A 7,637-nucleotide genomic window follows, 5' to 3' on the forward strand; every position below is an offset into this window, starting at 1 on the left:
GCCCGTCTCGGCCTCCCAAAGTGCTGGGATTACAGGCTTGAGCCACCGCGCCCGGCCAATTTGACATTTCTTAAAATCGAAACATTTATTGTCATTAGTATTATTTTATCACAGTATGTGTTTCCCATAGAAGTGCTATTTTGACTTCTAATTGTATTTTATTTCTTTGAGACAGAGTCTCCCTCTGTCACCTAGTCTGGAGTACAGTGGTGAGGTCGTAGCTCACTGCAACTTCAAACTCCTAGGCTCAAGCAAGCCTCCTGTCCCAGCCTCCTGAATAGCTGGGACCACAGGCGCACATCATTGAGTGAAGCTAATTTTTTTTTTTTTTTTTTTTTTTTTTTTGTGGAGTTGGATCTTGCTGTGTTCACTGGGCAGGTCTCAAACTTCTGACCTCAAGCTGTCCTCCCACCTTGGCCTCCCAAAGTGTTGGGATTACAGATGTGAGCTACTGTGCCAGGTCCTTGTAATTTTAAATTGAATTCATTAAGAAACATTATCAAGTCTGCAACAAAAGCTAACTTCCAAAGCTATTTGGTATCCACAACAATAATAGTGGTTAAGGGTGGTTCTTGTTGAAAAATTTCATACTCAGCCCTGAGCTTTTCAAGAAAGATAAAATTTTGCTGCTTCTGATTCATCAAACTGCTGTGTGGTAGGGCAAGTCAGGACATTCACCTTCTTTTTCTCAGCACTACACTCCAGCCTAGGTGATGGAGACCATGTCTCAAGAAAAAAAAACATCTGCAGAGAAACTGCTGATAAATAACCTTACATTTTCACAACGTTTGTCAATTTTTCCAACTAAGTCCTTTTCTTCTCTACACATATTTTTTACCATCATTTGCTTTCCTGTAAGTTGGGAATATTGTGATGAGTGCTTAGTTTTGTAATATCAATGTATGTTGTATTTTTGGCGTATCTGTGGTGTCATTTCATAATAAACACAATGATTTGCCATCAAATTCAATAACAAAATGATCCACACTTCACACTGTGCTTTAAAAGGGTAACATCAACATCTGCTTTTCTTGTATTGATATGATGGATATGCACTGGTAATTAAAAATAATAAAATGTGATACTGCCTATGCTGTTGAGTTATAACTGTGTCACTGCAATTTGTAGCAGCAAAGCAGTGAGACCACTGAAGGCAGTCCCTGTTGCAGCTACTCAGATCTCCTGTCTTAGTGTGCAGGTAGCCATATGTAAATGAATGTGACTGTTCCTATAAAATTGTTTATGGGTGTGTAAATTGGAATTTCTCTAGCCCAGCAGCTGATATGGGGGAAAAAAATAAGTTGGAATATTGTATAATTTTTACTTGTAATGAAGTATTCCTTTTTTTTTTTTTTTTTTTCCCCGAGATGGAGTCTTGCTCTGTCACCCAAGCTGGAGTACAGTGGCGCCATCTCGGCTCACTGCAAGCTCCGCCTCCTGGGTTCACGCCATTCTCCTGCCTCAGCCTCCCCAGTAGCTGGGACTACAGGCGCCCGCCACCACGCCCGGCTAATTTTTTTATTTTTAGTAGAGGCAGGGTTTCACCGTGTTAGCCAGGATGGTCTCGATCTCCTGACCTTGTGATCTGCCCTCCTTGGCCTCCCAAAGTGCTGGGATTACAGGCATGAGCCACTGCGCTTGGCCTGAAGTATTCTTTTGATTAAAAAAAATTTTAAAACAAAAACCATTCTTAGCTCATGGATGGTACAAAACCAGACATTGGGCTAGATTTGGTCTGTGTGCCATAATTGCTATCCCCTATTACAGAAGGCTCTGTATGCGTGACTCATTTGGAAGTGATCTGTTTTCTTTCCAAACCCATGTGTAGTAATTTTATCAGTCTTGAATCAGTCTTGGTTCCACTAATACCATGAAAACTACCTGGAGCAGACATTGCAGTTTTCTGTGGTAAAACCTAAGGGCTTATTTGCTCAGCTGTCATTATCTTATTCTTGGTATTTTGTTTTTCCAGCAGGGAATGGCTGAGATTACATTTTGTTATTCATTAGATACTTTGGGTTAACTTGAATAGAAGACACTGTCTTCTTTTTTTCACTTTTTTTTTTTTTTTTTTTTTTTTTTTTTGAGACGGAGTCTCGCTGTGTTGCTCAGGCTGGAGTGCAGTGGCCGGATCTCAGCTCACTGCAAGCTCCGCCTCCCGGGTTCCCGCCATTCTCCCGCCTCAGCCTCCGAGTAGCTGGGACTACAGGCGCCGCCACCACGCCCGGCTAGTTTTTTGTATTTTAGTAGAGACGGGGTTTCACCGTGTTAGCCAGGAGGGTCTCGATCTCCTGACCTCGTGATCCGCCTGCCTCGGCCTCCCAAAGTGCTGGGATTACAGGCTTGAGCCACCGCGCCCGGCCTTTTTTTCACTTTTTAATTGCTATCATCATGCTTTTGAAACAAGAACACATTAGTCCTCAAGTATTACATAAACTTGTTACGCCTGGTGGTTTAAAGGACTAGCTTTGACCTCAGGTTCACAAGAGTGGGCAAGGTGTTTCCTTATGTTCTGTAGTTCTCAATAAAAGATTGCCAGGGGCCGGGTGCTGTGGCTCACACTGTAATCCCAGCACTTTGGGAGGCTGAGGCTGGTGGATCATTTGAGGTCAGGTGTTCGAAACCAGCCTGGGCAACATAGTGAGAACTTGTCTCTATTTAATTAAAAAAAAAGATTGCCAGGCCAGGCGCAGTGGCTCATGCCTGTGATCCCAGCACTTTGGGAGGCTGAGGCGGGCAGATCATTTGAGGTCAAGAGCTTGAGACCAGCCTGGCTAACGTGGTGTAACGCTGTCTCTACTAAAAATACAAAAAACAAAAAAAAAAAGCTGGGTGTGGTTGTGCACGCCTGTAATCCCAGCTACTAGGGAGGCTGAGGCAGGAGAATTGCTTGATCCCGGGAGACGGAGGTTGCAGTGAGCTGAGATTGCACCATTGCACTCCAGCGTGGGCGAGGGAGTGAGACTCCGTCTCTCAAAAAAAAAAAAATTACAAGGGGTACATGAGGTGAGATAAGGAAAAAAAAAAATCAATCTTGTTTACCATAGGAGATAAAAATGATATGGTCCTAGAATGTTAATGTTTACCTTTTGTTTGGATTTGGAAACCGTATCGTTATTTAAGGTCTAATAATGTGTGGAACCTGGGAGCATTCTGAGTGACACTCTGGTCTAAGGCACTGTTGTCCTTTATCTGGGTTATTATTATTATTTTATTCTTTTTTGAGACAAAGTCTTGCTCTGTCACCTAGCCTGGAGTGCAGTAGTGTGAACGTGGCTCACTGCAGCCTCTGTCTCCTGGGCTCAAGCAATTCTCCTGCCTCAGCCTCCCATAATTTTGGGATTATAGGTGTGAGCTGCCATATCCGCCTGCCTGGATTATTTTGGGCATTGTCTACTAATTTCTTCTATTCGTGGCCCATTAAAATCTGTTCTCCACTCAGCAGCTAGCATGTGTCATTGCAGTTTGTGGTATTTTGAAACATAATTATGCTTCTATTTTATGCTCTTAAACACTCCAGTGGCTGTCCTCATTACCCAGAGGAAAACCAAAGTCCTTACGATGATTGCAAGGCCCTGTCCATTCAGCCATGTTTCTGACCTGATCTACCAACAGATCGTTGGTAACTTTTTGCATTGCAGACATTCTTTTTTTCCTCTTTGAGATGGAGTTTCGCTATTGTTGCCCAGGCTATAGTGCAGTGGTACGATCTTGGCTCACTGCAACCTCTGTCTCCCGGGTTCAAGCGATTCTCCTGCCTCAGCCTCCTGAGTAGCTGGGATTACAGGCACCAGCCACCATGACTGGCTAATTTTGTATTTTAGTAAAGACAGGGTTTCTCCACATTGGTCAGGCTCATCTTGAACCCCCGACCTCAGGTAATGCGCCCGGCCAACTTTGCAGACATTCTTATTTTTGTCTCTTCCTCAGACAGCCAAGCATGTTTCCTTCCTAGGGTCTTTGCATTTGCTGTTTCCTCAGATTAAGCCCAGTATACTCTCTCTTCCAGTCTCTGCTCAGCTGTCTCATTAGAAAGGCCTTCCCTCAATACTCGATATAAAATTGTGTAACTCTTACTCCTCCATGTGCCCCCATCTGCTTTCTAGAATGTCAGTTCCAGGCATGAAGGGACTTTTAAATCATTGAACCTCCAGTGTCTGGAATAGTGCCTGGCATGTAATCAGTACTTAATAAATTATTTGTTGAATAAGTGGACAATTAGTAATGTATAGAAGGGAAGAGGGTCTATCGTGGAGTCTCCTTGATAATACACTGCTGTTTGGCCAAAGGAGGTTCAGGAGATAGAAGCTGACAAGTATGGCTGTGGCTGGCCAGATGACATTCAGGACAGGCTCAGTGGGAGGAGGGCAACTGTGGTGTCAGGGGTGACTCAGGGTTTCAGCTGTGTCTTTGCTGTCACAGAGTAACTAAAGGCCAGAGCCTCAGATTTGCTTTTCCACTCATTGCAACAATGGGGAATTGAAGACTTGTTGCAATGATTAAAATTCTTGCCGATATCCAAGAAGAGGTTAATCAATAGAAAGGAAATATGATGGGGTAATAAAATGGGAGATTTGTGTGTGTACTTTTGCCATCTGGTTAGAATTAGAGGGAAAGATGGATGTATTGGAAACGGTTGTGTTTTTTGTTGTTTTGAGACAGAGTCTTGTTCTGTCACCCGGGCTGGAATGCAATGGCATGATCTCGGCTCACTGCAACCTCTGCTTCCCGAGTTCAAGGGATTCTCCTGCCTCAGCCTCCCGAGTTGCTGGGGTTACAGTCATGTGGCAGCATGCCCGGCTAATTTTTGTATTTTTAGTAGAGACATGGTTTCACTATGTTGTCCAGGCTGGTCTCGAACTCCTGACCTCGTGATCCACCCGCCTTGGCCTCCCAAAGTACCCGGATTACAGGCGTGAGCCACCGCGCCCGGCCTGGAATAGGTTGCTTTTTAAATTCAGCATGTTACAGCGTATAAGAGCAGTTTGCAGTTCTGTGGCAGACATGGGTTTTCCCTCACTAGCTAGGCAGAGCTGACTGACGTGAGCCCCCTGTGCCTCTGGAGTGAGGAATTGGGGGAAAGAAGTTTTGACTGATGTAACTTAGGCTGAATTAGAAGAATAAATAGCAAGAAGACATGCAAAAGTATTTTGAATGAGTTTTTGAAAGTGCTATATTTGTAGTTGTATCAACTAAGTAAATACACATTGACATTGTTATTTGGTAAAGGATCTGAATACTAAGCCTCGTCTAGATAAGACAGTCGTATCCTTTTAGTAATTTTTTTTTTTTTGAGGCGGAGTCTCACTCTGTCCCCCAGGCTGGAGTGCAGTGGTGCAGTCTCAGCTCACTGCAAGCCACCTGGGTTCACGCCACTCTCCCACCTCAGCCTCCTGAGTAGCTGGGACTACAGACGCCTGCCACTGTGCCCGGCTAATTTAGTTTTTGTGTTTTTAGTAGAGACGGGGTTTCACTGTGTTAGCCAGGATGGTCCCGATCTCCTGACCTTGTGATCAGCCTGCCTCGGCCTCCCAAAGTGCTGGGATTACAGGCGTGAGCTGCTGCCCCGGCCTTTCGTTATAGCAATATGAATAACAACAAAGCTTTGATAAGCCAGGAGTGAGGACATCTGATTACTTACATGAGCTTGCTGGTCTTGGAACTTGATTTTCCTATTTCTTTTGGAAAACATCGTACAGGGCTTTGATGTATGACTATGTTCATAGATCTGGGAATAGACAACTGGAGCAGAAGGGAATTTTTGTGCTTTTATGGGTGGGTACAGGGAGTTATTTTACCTTGAAATGCATTTGTTAAGTTCATTTTAGTATACCTCTGTTCATTTCTGTCTTATTTTAAACATCTGATTCTTGTCAGGTTTACCAGGTTGAGTTTTATGGAACTTGTGAATTAGTCTTGCATAATGAAAACCTTAGCACCTGAAATATTGCCAGTGAAAGTATCAGGTTACAGGAAGGAAGGTTTCTGCTTTCCATACTCTAGGAGGTTAGATGGATGAAAACATGTCAGACAGAGGCAGACTATCTCATACTTTGAGAGAAAAGCGTGGGTCCTTTTGGAGTAAAGATGAGGGCTAAAGTAGGGTTTGTGTTTATAGATTTCAAGCGTCAGTAACAGAATCTGCGTTTGGGTGGCCATTTTATCACTACTTATTTTCTCTCATTTCAGAAGTGTATCCTGACTTGTAAATTGAAGAAGCTGGTGGTACTGCGGGTGTTCTTTTGGAGTAGTGTCTGGGATCCAGTGCAAGTCGAATCATTGTTCACATAAGGTAAAAGCATGGTGGTAAAAGAAACTAATAACTTCACTAATTTGTAAAACCCATTATATGTTAAAAATTGATTATTTCAAGACCAGCCTGTGCAACATGGTGAAGTCCTGTCTCTACAAAAAATAAAAAAATTAACCAGGTATGGTGGCGCACACCTGTGGTCCCAGCTGCTTGGGAGGCTGAGGCAGGAGGATAGCTTGAGCTTAGTAGTTGGAGACTGCAGTGAACCATGTTCATGCCCCTGCACTCCAGCCTGGGTGACAGTGAGACCCTGTCCCAAAAAAAAAGAAAAGAAAAGAAAAGAAAGTAATTGATTATCCAGACGATTCCTTAATGGAAGTTCTGGATTCTTATGAAACAGTATTTGTTTGAAAAAGGTTGTCTATAAACTTGACATCTGTAATCATTGTTAATATTTTGGGAAGCAGTCCCTTTTCATGCTTATGTTACGTGTTTAATTAAAATTGGGGGCCAGGCGTGGTGGCTCACGCCTGTAATCCCAGCACTTTGGGAGGCCAAGGCAGATGATCATTTGAGGTCAGGAGTTCGAGACCAGCCTGGCCGACATAGTGAAACCCCGTCTCTACTAAAAATACAAAAATTAGCCAGGCGTGGTGGTGGACACCTGTAATCCCAGCTACTTGGGAGGCTGAGGCAGGAGAATCACTTCAACACAGAAAGTAGAGGTTGCAGTGAGCCGAGATCTCGCCACTACCCTCCAGCCTGGGCAACATAGCAAGACCTTGTCTCAGAAAACAAAACAAACAAAAGCTTTATACATGTGCAAAACACTACAGTAGATATATCAGACCATCAGCTCCCTAGGGCTTTTTATGAAAAACAGCAGTTCTTCCACACTCCTCTTCCCAGCCCCTTAGAAGCAGTCATTTTCAACTCTCCAGTTCCTTTTGGTATATCTCTCTAAATAATAAGCCTCTTATGCTTTATAGTGTTTGTCATTATTTATTAACTTCACTTCTTATATAGTGGTAGTTTTTGGTAGGCTTACCTGACTACCTCATATGCCAACATTAATTTTCACTCGGGCCGGGCGCGGTGGCTCACGCCTGTAATCTCAGCACTTTGGGAGGCTGTGGCAGGCGGATCACGAGGTCAGGAGATTGAGACCATCCTGGCTAACACGGTGAAACCCCGTCTCTACTAAAAATAGAAAAAATTAACCGGGCGTGATGGCGTGTACCTGTGGTCCCAGCTACTCGGGAGGCTGAGGCAGGAGAATGGCATGAACCCAGGAGGTGGAGCTTGCAGTGAGCAGAGATTGCGCCACTGCACTCCAGCCTGGGCGACAGAGCGAGACTCTGTCTCAAAAAAAAAAGTCACTCTT

General features: G+C 43.9%; 1 protein-coding gene across 1 annotated transcript in view; it reads left to right on the forward strand.

Annotated features, from left to right (window-relative positions):
• THRAP3 (thyroid hormone receptor associated protein 3) overlaps positions 1–7,637 on the forward strand; it is a 95,488-nt gene that overhangs the window by 27,853 nt on the left and 59,998 nt on the right. The window contains exon 2 of the mRNA XM_017884427.1: positions 6,190–6,292. The gene's annotated coding sequence lies outside the window, so the exon portion shown is untranslated. The remainder of the gene's footprint in view (positions 1–6,189; positions 6,293–7,637) is intronic.

The sequence above is a fragment of the Rhinopithecus bieti genome, unplaced genomic scaffold, assembly GCF_001698545.2.
Source record: "Rhinopithecus bieti isolate Rb0 unplaced genomic scaffold, ASM169854v2 scaffold_13029, whole genome shotgun sequence".
Lineage (NCBI taxonomy): Eukaryota > Metazoa > Chordata > Mammalia > Primates > Cercopithecidae > Rhinopithecus > Rhinopithecus bieti.